General features: G+C 41.1%; 1 protein-coding gene across 4 annotated transcripts in view; it reads left to right on the plus strand.

Moving 5' to 3' along the window:
- The window catches only part of DMXL1 (Dmx like 1), a 2,287,446-nt gene that overhangs the window by 649,913 nt on the left and 1,624,021 nt on the right, over positions 1-13,512 (plus strand). The gene's annotated exons all lie outside the window — the stretch shown is intronic.

The following is a 13,512-nucleotide window of genomic DNA, read 5'->3' on the forward strand; positions in this document are numbered from 1 at the left end:
TTTTTTGGTTATCTTACCACAGTGGAGATGACAGACAAAATCTGCGTTCATCTCAGTACTAGATGCATGGTTTATTATTGAGATTTAGAAAGTGCTGTATATTTGTCCCTAGGCTTGCAGTGCAGTGAGGAACACCTACCATACTTACACCTTTTTGACAACGAGAGACCCAAAAGAATCTAAATAAGTGAGACTAGCATGCATGGCACAAGCTTTCCTTACCCACAATGCCCTGTGAATAATGAGGAAAAGTACGTTGTGGCGAGCACCGTAATTCACTTAATCGAAAAAGTCCTGCCATCGAGCTTTACCACCATTTTACTTCTAAACACCATGTCTTATATGTGTGGGTGAGCTTATCCTATTGAATTAGGAAAGAGCCAAAACCACAGCCAGGTAAAGGCTGCATGTTGGAGACAGCTTCAGTAGTATTTGGGTCTGAACTCGGGCGGCAGTCCAGTTGATCTCAGACTTATGTCTAAACTAGAGACCTAGGGAATCCAGGGAGCTGCGCTTTACTTGAATTCCAACACTTTTCCCTTTCCAGAGTGCCCTGAATATTCTATTATGGCTAAAAATACCATTTACCATTACCTTGCACTGAGACTCTGATGCTTAGTCGTATTGCCTGGTACATTTTCTTTATCAATAATAGTGTTGGGGACAATAATAGTGTTGGGGACCTGAATTGCAGGACTTTTGCCATTTCCCACAAAGTCTGAAGATTTACATCACATACATTTGAGGCAATGATATTTTTTTTGTTTACCCAAAGCTTGATGTTTGATCGGTATTGTTCATAAAAGAAAGTGATGAGGTTCCAAGAAAGCCACACCACCATGGATTCCCATGTGTTTCTAATTTTACAAAAAACCTATAAGAGGTTTTAAGGATCTCCAGTGTGCTAACTATTACTGCTTCAAATACTACAGACATCCCACATGGGTTTTTGACTCCATTGTAAAGTTCAATGTATTCCAGTTAGCTAAGTCACAGTTGTGGCCTTTTACTGCGCACCCACACTGGAGGCAACCATTTCTATCTGGTCGAGCCTAGGCAGTGCCTGCCCTGTCTCTTGTAGACATGCTATAATCACTCTCTGGGCTTACAGCCCGCCCATGGCTTTTGATTGCTAACTTGGATTGTTGTTTAAAAAGTCTTCCTTTGTAGTGGCTAATCTGCCTTTTAAGTCCCTACTTTTGTTGGTTGTTAACGCACGCAGCGCCTAACTACTGTTAAGATTTCACTGGTGTCTTTAAGTGTTTGTTTCTTGGAACAGGTTTGTTGAACAGCGTGTTTTGTTTGCAGATCCTCCTTGCTTTCTTCTGAATTTTAATAGACCCCTGTGAGCGCTGTTACTGTGTCTTCATCAAAGCAAAAGTGCTTGAACCAGAACCACTTGGAGAGCTAAGGCCGTTCACTTTTCAGCTTCTGTAGTACCTTTCTGCTGGATGTGCAGAGCATACATGTGTCTGGCCTTGCTTTCTTTTCTTCAGTTACCCAGAAACAACTGGCTTATTATTATGACTAATTTTTTTAATGTAGTTTGCTTGTCTCACCCATTTCATTGTCAGGAGAGTTTTGTATTTATTTTTTTATTTTTTGATACTCAATTTTATTGATTTTTCCAACAAAAGAACACAAGTGAAAAAGTAAAACACAGCACATTACAGCGATGATGGGAAGCAGCCACATGATGTCCTTGGAATTTGGTATGTTTTGTAGTCTATGTGCCCATGAGGCCACATACAATAGACAGAGCTAATGGAGTACAGTGTGCTTATTCTGTCTGACCCAACCATTTGCCCCAAACCTTGCGATGTTTAGCCGATCATCCTCTGGCTTCGTACAGAGGTTTCTCCTGTGTCACATGCCAGTCTACTCCCCCCAGCGCCACTTTGTTATGCTAGGTGGGGTAGGGCTTTTCCTGGTGGCAGTTATATCCCTTTTGGCCAACACCATGGCCGTGCTAAGGAAGAGATTGTCAGCTCTGGACCATCTCATCAATCTGTGACCCCAAGGAGTGTGTTCAATGGATTGTGCGGGACCTCCCATCCCTGGACCTTTGTGAGTTCCTTTTCTAAAGTCTCCCAACATTGCATCAGGAGGGGGCAGGTCCACAGCAAATTTGTTTGTTTTAATTTTGTTTCTAGCTACTTTAAGGAAGCTTCTGGCAGGTTATGCAAAAATGTGTATTTGTGAGGCATTTGCTGTTAACAATCTTAGTGCCTGTCCCAGCTGTGTGTGCAACTCTCCTGGTGAGTTTAGCTTCTCTACTTGAAAGAATTCCACAGAAAAGTGATATAAAAATTCTATTTGCCTTTCCCAGGTAATGTACTTGGGTAAGGGCTTCCTTTGTATTAGACTAAGTCCTGCAAAAGAATAAAGAAGTCATCGATGTGTTCTCTATTCACTCCAACGGGTAGAGCAAAAGGAGCCTGTCCATTCTAAATATTGAAGACTCTTGGTGGAATTGCTGTCGTTCATGGAGAGAACAGTCATTTCATTCTTCGGATTATTGCTTCCAGTCTGCTCCTTCTACATCACACTGAGCACATGTTCCTGGCATGTGTGATCAGGCATGGGGCATAGCTTTTATCTCCTGTCTACACCTTTGCTGATGATACACATTCTTTAAGGTAGAGGTATAATTCTCTTCCATACAGATAGATTAATTGAGGAGCATGTAAGCTTCACATACGCTGTATCTCCACAGATATCGTGCAAGTGCAGACCTCTGGGTCAATGCTTTAAATGGGAAAATAGTAGTACCAGCACTCCCCTAATTGATTAGAGTGGGCCTTATGAGCCAGCTAGGGGTGTGGCTAAGAGGCATGCATTTAACATCAGCATTGTCTTGGCGTCCATCAGTAGATGGTGAACTCTGACCAAACAACTACATTTTACAGCAAAATGTTCATGTAAATTAACAAAAACAGCAAAGATTTTGAAGGGGCACCACACAGCACAACCAAATGTTAAAGATGTAATATTGTGGTGGGAGTATAATCTAGAGGATAAAATGTAAACTGTGTACCAGGAGACCAACTAATCCGGATTGCATAACTACACCAATCTTGTGTGCTTTTAGCAAATTAGCTCATCTCGCACTCTTCCAGTTTCTTTTCTACCTCTACTGATGTTGGTAGGCAGTAACCTGAATGCACTAAGTGCCACGTGGTCTATGACACATATTGGTCTGATTATGCTACACTCCAGTACAGTTTGCCAGTGCCACCACACTAGGAGTAGAGCCTTTTTAACTATGGTTTAAAATGTATAGAAACTATCGCTGTTCAGTGGTGTTCAATGCTGGACTAAATAGTCTGGTATTCTATGACTACCAGATGGGTCAGCTTGAAAGGATCAGTACATGGGCTGTGTGTGTTTTGTTTGCCCACATCATGGCCCACAGGACATCTCATACACTGGCCCTTTCAAGGTGGGACATTTGGCAGTGCCAGACTTCCCGAAAGCCTGTTCAACATTGATGACGTTGATCTACTAGTATTTACTGATGGAAGTGAAAGAACTACAGCCACACCTTGGGCTGTGGCCCTCCATATAATTAGGCTGCTAAGATAATTCAGCATTAGCGGAGTACCTGCTTCAGAGAGGTCTGTAGGATGGATTTGGAGAATCAGCATTTCATCTGCCTGATGCTGATTCATTATATCATATAAGGAATTTTGGTTGCTATCTATTTATAGATGGGCCTAAAAATATCAAATATTTTATACAAAATGCTGTGGAGAGCCGCTCTGACACCAGTGTGATTAGAGTCACATTGCCAAATTTTATTTGCTGTTTTATATTCTCTTATTTAGAAAAATCATGTTCTTAGTTGAAACAATCTACACTATGTAGACTGTCTGAGCACCACCGGGTATTAAAATAGCAATCACTCCTTTTTAATGTAGCATATTTTGCAAAGATCTTGCAGCTTCGTAGTTGCCCTTGTGAGCGCTACAGTTCAATATAAACAATCTCAATAGCTTGGATTTTATTAAAGTCTGATAAATGAAAGGCTGATGCTACCCTACCAGGATTCCAAAGCTTTGTAAGTAAGCACGTCTTCAGCAGATGCACAACTTATCTTCCCTTTCTTGCCAGTAATATTGGAAAGTGATTACCAGTTCCGGAGCACATTTGCGTATGTATGTAAATAGACTTTGAAATATACCCACTATCAACCTGTCCCAGGACTCCATACCTAACAGCGAATAAGCCACCCACCTAGTGCAAAGGGTAGTGAGACTGAGGCCTGTGAAGCCTAAAGGTGTGATTGTCCCTGAACAAATTATGTCTGCGGTATCAATCACAATTGAAGTTTGAGTTGGGTCCTGAGGTCACTGTAAGCCCACCATGGAAGTCCTACTTTGTTGAATAGATATTTTAAATAAAAAAATTGACTTCAACAGTGGCGGACAGCGAGAGCAGAGGAAGGGCGACCGGGCTTCTGAAAGTGCACCAGAGGGAGCGACTGACACCTTGCCCCCTCTGGGTGGCACTGCTTGTGGACACACTTATGCTCAACACTCAGATCGACAATTGCTGCAGCAGACACTTGCAGAAGCATACATTTTTATAAATATATATATATTTTTGTTACAAGCTTCGTGGGTCCGACATCTATCCGCTGTGCCTCAACTAACACTGGTATTACCTCTCCGCCGGCTGACAGCCTGGACAGAGCACACTCACTACTACCGCGTACATTTGGATTTCATGCACCTCGTGAGACATCGCAGAAGCAGTCTCTGTCCTATATGTAGTGCCTAGTTGGCACCTGCGCTGTCAGTTAGAGTGTACAGCGCAGCAGTGAACCAGCCCCGGGCTACCCTGGCTATTCACTGTCAGTGTGGTGTACACACACCCTGCACTCCGAAAGGCTCCTTTTCCGTTCTTACATGGAACAATACCCCTAAGCCTGCCTGTGTGCCCCTGTGTGTACCAGTACTCTTCTTGCCCAAGGAGAAGTTCCAGTACTCAAGGGGATACAATTGAGAAATGCTAGTACTCATTTAAAGCACTGCTCTAGGGTTGGTAGCATACCTCTCCACGGGATCTAATAACGTCCATATCTAGGGGCACTGGTGCCTGGACTCCCATTGTGCTTCCCTTCCCCACACTCCTCCTCAAGCACTACTGGATGCCCCATACGAGCAACATTTTTATTGCCTGATGGATCGGGGCTTCATGTCTTTGTTTTTCGTAAGAGTACCATTTCTTAGATTTGTGGCACATACATTGGGCATATTCCATGACCTGACTCAAATGGAATGTGTGCATACTGAAACTAACAGTGCTTTTGGTCTTTGATATGCATTTAGTGAAGGTGAAACTTGACACGTATGGCTTGGGGTCCAGAGTAAAACTAAAAGTGTTTGGGAATGGTTCTGTGGTCCTGAAGACAATCCGCACATCTGCTTTTCAACGCCTATCTCTATATTAAATGTTGGCCAGTTCATTTTCCTGTAAATCATCTTTTTTTACATGCAAAGTATAGAACTGTCTGTGTCGCATTGGTCGAATGTCTGACCTCACATCACTTTCTGGAATAAGCCATGTATAAAAGTAAGTACTTGACCATCCAGTTGGACACAGTAGTTACCAAATAACATTATTGTACCAAAGAATGGGCAGGAACTTCTGACTGCTGTGTTTACCCCAAGAAAAGACCTCGCATATGCTTGTAGCACATAATGTGATTTGTGGGCTGAAGGTTAAGAGTTTGCTTTACGGGCGCACAGAGCATTGTTTGTGTAGAATTTATAATTCTGGAACACCTCTTTGATAGTTGTGGTGCTAGGTTCTCTTCCATCTCCAATTAATATGTCATGGCTGAGTTTGAGTTAGTTTTGGGGAACTTTGAAAATTTTGAACACTAATCTTAATCGGTGCACTGAGTGTAACATCCTTATAAAATGTGTAACTTGGTGAGTTAGCTATGTACATGTGCAAATTACAAATGGGCGCATGTTAAAGACACTAGGAAGCACTGCTGTGGTGGGGGAGGGGTCGGAGAGGGGGGGAGTGTGTGGTGGTAGTCGTGGAGGCTGGTGGTCGTGGAGGCTGGTGGTCGTGGAGGCTGGTGGTCGTGGAGGCTGGTGGTCGTGGAGGCTGGTGGTCGTGGAGGCTGGTGGTCGTGGAGGCTGGTGGTCGTGGAGGCTGGTGGTTGTGGTGGGTGGTGGTTGTGGTGGTTGTAGTGGTGGTAGTCATGGTGGTCCCGTCCCCCCACCAAGAGCATCAGCAGTACAGCAGGGCTTAGGCTTTCCTGCCGTACACACATGTTTTTTCACCCTCTGTAGACTTCCTACACGTTCTGTTTGTCCTTTCAAACCAAATCACAGACATAGTTATATATATATATATATATATATATATATATATATATATATATATATATATATATATATATATACGAAGGCAGCGCGCCGAAACGCGTCTGTGTGAGCCCTTTCCGCGAAAATAAAAACTAGCGTGATTGGCATAACTCCCTCTCGAGTGCTGTTTGTCTTCTTCATTATCTGAGGAGGAGTTGGAGCGTTATATATATATATATATATATCTATATAGATATAGATATAGAGATAGATATAGATAGATATAGATAGATAGATATAGATAGATAGATATAGATAGATAGATATAGATAGATAGATAGATATAGATAGATAGATAGATATCACATAAAAAAATCCCCATGAAGAGACCCCCTCAAAGACTTTTTGTGGCATGGTCCTGAGCCACCCCTGTATAATCGACAGAAGGATTTTGGGTTAGTAAGCAGCAAAAGTAAAACACGCACTCCAAATCTGCAGTGTGTTTTGTCCGCAACTTGACCTTGATCACAGATTGGCCGCCATTACAAAACACAGGCATATAAGCAGTGCTTCCATGAACGCAAACAATATTATTGCATAACAATAACACTGCCTGGGAGAATTTGACTCCTTACAATGGTGCAGATTACTAATTCAGAACATTATGTTGAAACATGATTACCACAGTTTGATAATTAAATGTTTTCTGTGATCAAAATACATCGGCACCTCAACGCTATGCATTCTTAGTCTTATAAGAAAATGCTGTTGCAGTCTATCACACAGAAATCATAGCGGAATCCCAAGTGACATAAAAATAAATCATAAATGACGTACTATCATCATTCACCCCTTGTAGACAAAAAGAGTTCTTTAGATTCATATATAAACATCACCAGATGGCCTCTACTGGCCAAATCAGCTGCAGTAAAACCTACTGTGTAAGATTAAATAAACATGCATATGTACCTCCAAACAGTGAGAGTTGGCAATGTGAAGGATATTTCAAGTTTCACAGACACCATAAGTGTTTCTCAAACATCATATAAATGTCAATAAATCACAGCTGAAACCCCAACATCATGAAGCCCAAGTGGCCTATGGTAATTGGTATCATTTGCAACCCAACCCAAGTGTTGGCAGTTAGAAGGTGATGAAATCCTCCTAGATGGTGAATAAAACAGCATACTTCCCTGGTTGGTGGGAAAAGAGAATTCATATGATTTTGAAAAGAAAGATCCTATATGCAAGCATTTACAAAGTACTCCGCTTGCCAGCATCATCCTGATCTGCAATTGGGATGATGCCCAACTCATCCTCTCCCTGACAGACAAAATTACCACCACCAGAGTCTACTTCACCAATTGCATGACCATGGTAGCAGAATGGATGAGAACCAACTGCTTGAAGCTCAACTTCGTCAAGATAGAAGTACTGATCTTCGGAAACTGTACCTCCCCGTGGAGAGCTAGGACCACCGCCACCAAACATGCCAGAAATCTGGAAATCATCCTAGACGACACGCTCAACTTGATGGCACAAGTCAATGCAATGAACGTTGCCTGCTTCAATATCCTTCGTATGCTATGAAAGGTCTTCAAGTGTCTGTCACAGAACACCAGATGCAGTGTCACACAAGAACTAATCACAAGCAGACTTGATTACAGCAATGCACTCTTAGCTGGAATCTCCAAGCAGCTCCTACACAGACTTCCTGCCATCCAAAAGGCTGCCACAAGACTTCTACTCAACCTTCCAATCTGCACTCATATCTCATCTCACCACAGAGCGCTCCACTTTCTCCTCATTCACAATCGCAGCCAATTAAAACTCCTCACGAACACATACAAAGCCTTGCACCACACTGGGCCAGCATACCTGATTAGCCACACTTTCCTCAGCCTACCAGATACCCACGCTTAGGCTCACTCTCACTCATACACTGCCCCCGCATTCACTAAAGCAGAGGAGGTTGCTCGTTCTCCTACATCGCACCAAAAACATGGCGCAATCCCCCACAGCACATCACAGCCTCCTCACTTCTGGAGTTTTGCAAGAAGCTAACGACCTGGCTCTTCGACATCCCACACCTACTCACCTGCTCAAGTACCTTGGTACTCTGTGTAGATTTGTGCACGTTACAAATTGACATAACATAAGAACAGTACATCCCAAGTGGGCAGCACAAGATAATGACCTATAATTCTTAGCTCTCAAGAGACTCCTGATGTCCTCAACCACCTATGTAAAAAAATATTACACCTGTTAAAAAGACTGCTAACTTCATGGTTAATATTAGACATTGTCAAACATAGAAATACTTGAGCAGGAGCTAAAAGGGAGATATACTATCTAGTTTCACCCAGAAGCATGTTCAACCTCTATTCCGTGTTGAGAACCCTGCGTTACAATGATCTTTAGTTCGGCAACCAGTCTGTAATCTAACCTCTAACCTCCGAGGAGCAATTCACTATTCCATTCCTGAGTTAGAGGGAGAACTCTATTGATGGCAAAACAAAATTGTAAATCCCAATACTACTATTGTGTGCAAGAAAATACCTAGCCACTGGATAATGGCAGTCCTTGTTCTGTATTGCCCCAAGTGCTTGTGTACTCTTTCTCCCCCCCACCCCCGGATAAATGGGCGAGCCAACATAATAATTTTCTCCATGGACACACTCGAATGTAAACTACATGACTTGATCTTCAAGTCCAATGTTTATTTATGCATTTCTTATAACCCAATGGTGTTTCATATTCAATCCTATCACAACTAGCTCAACAAGCCTTGCATTTCCTGCATCTGAAAAAGCCACGTCTACTCACACTTGTAGACTCTGGGTTAACCACTACATAGTTCCTACTTAATCTGTGCTGAAGAGAGGCACTGTTACAGAAGGTCATTTGGAGTAGCCAGACATTTTACTCAATAGCCATTGGTCAGTTTTAAATCTCCCCATTGTAAGTGATAATAAACCTAATCTGATTATCTCTATTCACCTTTTTATTTTTGTGAATGAGGAGCTCATTCCTGTTTACCTTACTCACATGTTCTGCTGCCAATTCCAGTACAGACTTCGAGTACCTGCTCTCTTCAAATCTAGACAACATAATTTGTTGCTCTTTCAAGAAACCTTCCCCAGTACTACAGTTTAATTTAGCAGTCAAGGGTTTCCCAGATGGTATCAAGTTGGGGGGATGATCATTATTTGCATGCAAAAGGCTCTTCCCAGTCTTAGGTTTTCTAAAAAGGCTGCCTTTTAGTCTGCCACCACAGACTTCCACCAGTATATCCAAGAATTCAATAATCAAATCACAGATTTTCCTAGTAAATTGTAAATTCCGGTCATTGTTATTCAAGGACTCCACAAATAATCTACATATAGCAAAAATGTTGTCAATCAATCTCACCCATAAAGCGACATATCCATGGAGGACCTGCTTCTCCCCAGCCCATAAATACATTTGTGTAAGTTGGACCAATTGCTGTAACCTGGATCTGTTTGTACAAATATCAAACAAAAAATTGTTTTGTCAGACAAAAGTATAACATGTCGGTAACATTTCATTGTGGAGAAGGTGGGACAAAAATCTTGACCATAGGAAACAGCTGCAGGCCAAAATGCCTAGCTCATGCAAATTCTGCTGAAATGAATTAAACCAAGCTTGGCTTGAAACTGTGGTTTGGCATAATGCCATTTAGTAGTGTTTCAGATATTGACTTGCCAGAAAGTTTTTGGGTAGGTTTTGAAAGGTTAAATTTGAGGGATATTGTGACATTTGAGTTGACGCATTTGAATTTTTCAAATTCCTCCACTCAGATTTGAATGTTTAGAGATGTTATTTGTCCATTAAAAGTGGTTGTTCACTCCGTTGATCCCACTACGACTGGATATGGGAATAACATCAATTGCTGAAGTGGTGAGCCTTAAATCTATAATGTATTGGCGCCGAACCTTTACCCTACAGGGAGGAATTGTCAGTAGTAAAGAGGGCACGGGGTGCTGTAAAGTTTCCGTGGTTCGACCACATCAAATACTTGCTAACTAGCATGGGTCTGGTGGATTGTTGGTCTGAACCCGAGTCAGTCTGTTCTTTAATATCTAGGAATCAAATGAAGGTACATTACAAAGAGCATAGATTAGCTCAACTTCATACTTCTTCCAGAGCAGGGAAACTCACTAGAGCCTTTTTAGAAATAAAAGACATTCCTTGCTTTGAGACGGTAATAGATCTCATTAACCCGGCGGCGGCAAGGAAGCTCTATTTACAGTTTAGATATGGGGTGCTTCCTCTCCACTGCTTTACTTCTAAGTGGAAAGACCAACCGTGCGACCACCCCGAAGAAACAGAGCTGCATGTTTTCTTTAGCTGCCCAGGCTATTACAAAGCAAGGAAACGCTGGCTGGTCCAGATTTGCAGGAATCTTGGTAATAGACGTTGTCTTGAAGTATTTAGGATATTGAAGTCTGACCTCAGTATCCCAATAGTCTATTCAGTCGCAGGATTTCTGTTCTCCATGTGGTGCACCAGAAGAGTTTTTTTAAATCATGAAATGCTGTATCGATCTTGCCATGGTGAATGAATAGTGTTAGCATAGTAATTTGGCTCAATCGTTTTGTACTGCTTTGTATAGTTTTATATGTAAGGGCTCCCCTTTTTTAATAGGTACTTTTTTAGCTAATTTATGTATTTATTATTGCACTATGCACTTTCTGAAATTAAATGTGTAGCCTTCACCTAGAAACAACACACTAAAAATTGAATGCATTTTAATATGAACAACATGTGTTTAATTAATTCCATTGTTTTTTAATATTTTGACTGTTTGTATGATGTAATTTTAGAAATGATTGACTGCAGTGTCTTGTACTTTTTAGGTCATTCTGACCGAAATAAAGTCTTTTGAACTGAACTGAACATAATGCCATTTGGTAGTGTTTCAGATATTGACTTGACAGAATGTTTTTGGGTAGGTTTTAAAAGGTTAAATTTGAGTGATATTGTGACATTTGAGTTCACGCATTTGAATTTTTCAAATTCTGCCACTCAGATTTGAATGTTTAGAGATGTTATTTGTCCATTAAAAATGGTTGTTCAGTGATGTATTTCCTGTCATCTGATCTCGAGTTTGTAGCTTTCAGGAAAGTGATAATTACGGCACATTAAATAAGAAATGTAATTTGAAGAGTGGCTGCATGAGAGCCTTTTGAGGATACAAACTTAGAGAAAGGTTCTTATAGGTGTCAAATTCATTTTGATAAGGGAAAACAACTATTTATGTACATCAAAATTTGCATAGTTTGCCAAGGTTGCCAATAAATTTGCTGCACATGGGCAAAAGCACTGCAGAGCACAGGAGTGGCATGGTGAAGGGATAAGCCACTGCTGCTAACCCCTTGCATGCTTGACTGAAAGCCTTGAGCATGTGGAATTGGGAACATAGGTGGAAGGGCTGCTGGCAATCTGATCTCGTACTTTCTGCGTGAAGATCACAGAATTTATTGGGCCTTTCTCTCTGGGACTTGTATACCTCAAACTGAGTCCCCTAAATTAGACATCCTTTCCGTTGTCTAACATCTTTGCTATGTATAGTAAACCTGCTGTCCAGTTAGTCTTTGTCTTTGACCTTTTTGCAGGGTCATAACACAGGTTCATGCAGCCCCTTCAGGACAGGGCACCTTCCTAACCTCGCCGTTGGGGCCACAGACTATAAGTCAGTGAAATAGGAGAGGGTCAAGGGTCTCTCACTGCATTCTGCAGGGGGGGGCATAATTTATGTGTAGTCTATTGTTTCTGTGCCAACAAAGATACCAGATACAAATCATGTTTTACTTACTCTGTTCTGTCCTATTTATTTCCTACTTTCATTCTGCCTTGATCAACATGACTGGGTAGATGCTACTCTTGAATCATGAGCTGAGTTGTCAGGCAGAGGCTGGTAGTCCGGCAAGAAAGGAGGGTGTATGCTGGCAATGATGCTTCTCACAGAAGACATGAGTGGACATTTAAAACTGGATTACATATTTGGGTAAATGTAGAAATTGACAATTCTTCGGAAAACTTAAAGTACCATAATTAGGTCACTTTAAACAGTTTTTTCAAGATTCAAAGCCTCATTGCTGGTCTAGTTTGCACTTGTTTGCCAGCATAGGAAGAAACACCATTTGTAAACTAGTTTAACTAGCCTAACATTACTTTAGTGAACATATAGAGTGCAGAGCAATGATGCTTTACGTATTGGGGCACTGCATAGAGGCATATGGGCTCTAGTAACCTTTAGGTTTGGGATGTGGCAACTGCCCAGTTCCCCTTTTTTTACCCCAATGTCTACCGCCCCTTTACTAAACTAGATCACAAACTTTCTTCTAATATGTAAGGCATCAATACTAAGCCATTTGATTGGTCTAGCATTGGTTTGTTTTACTCTGGCGCAAACTGGAAAAGCATTTGTGATTTAAAGAATGCAGAATGCGGGAACTTAACAGTGCTTCACATACATGGGCATTGTGACCTGGGATCACACTGGTATCTTTAACTTAATAAATCACTCAGCAAATTAAGGCCTCTGAAATTAGTAACTTGTTAATGAGTAACCTGCACCAGTCTAATGTTCTATCTAATGTGGGTGTGTAGCTAGCACTGCTATTGCTGTCCATTGGTACTTGCTCAATGCCCTTGTGATACTCGTTCTGTGTGTGAGAGATTCTTGGTTCGACTTATGATTCGCTGTGGTACCCAATCTGTGTGTGATCAAGAAGATTATAAAACTGGAGCCCTTGTGGACACTAAAATGGTCCCGAAAAAACAGTTGCTCCTCAATCCTCCTTTGTAAGCGGTCATAGTAGATATACTAAAATAGTGCGAGAAAATCATTATATTTTTTTATTTCCTCATTTATTATTTTTTTCTTGGAAGTTGTGAAATGCAAGTTGTTCTGTAATGTTTATTTGTTGTTAAGAAGTAAAGCAACTAAGTTTAATCCAACAGAAGCTACTGCGATAGGGCTTTCGTGTGGAAGTAGCCATATTTAGACACTGTACGACATTAAATGAATGCCTAAATATATATATATATATATATATATATATATATATATATATATATATATATATAAAGCCTTATTTCGAGGTATGTATTTAGATTGACTCCTCTTGTAAATGTAATACATTTTTTTTTTTTTTTT

The sequence above is a fragment of the Lissotriton helveticus genome, chromosome 2_1 (genome assembly GCF_964261635.1).
Source record: "Lissotriton helveticus chromosome 2_1, aLisHel1.1, whole genome shotgun sequence".
Lineage (NCBI taxonomy): Eukaryota > Metazoa > Chordata > Amphibia > Caudata > Salamandridae > Lissotriton > Lissotriton helveticus.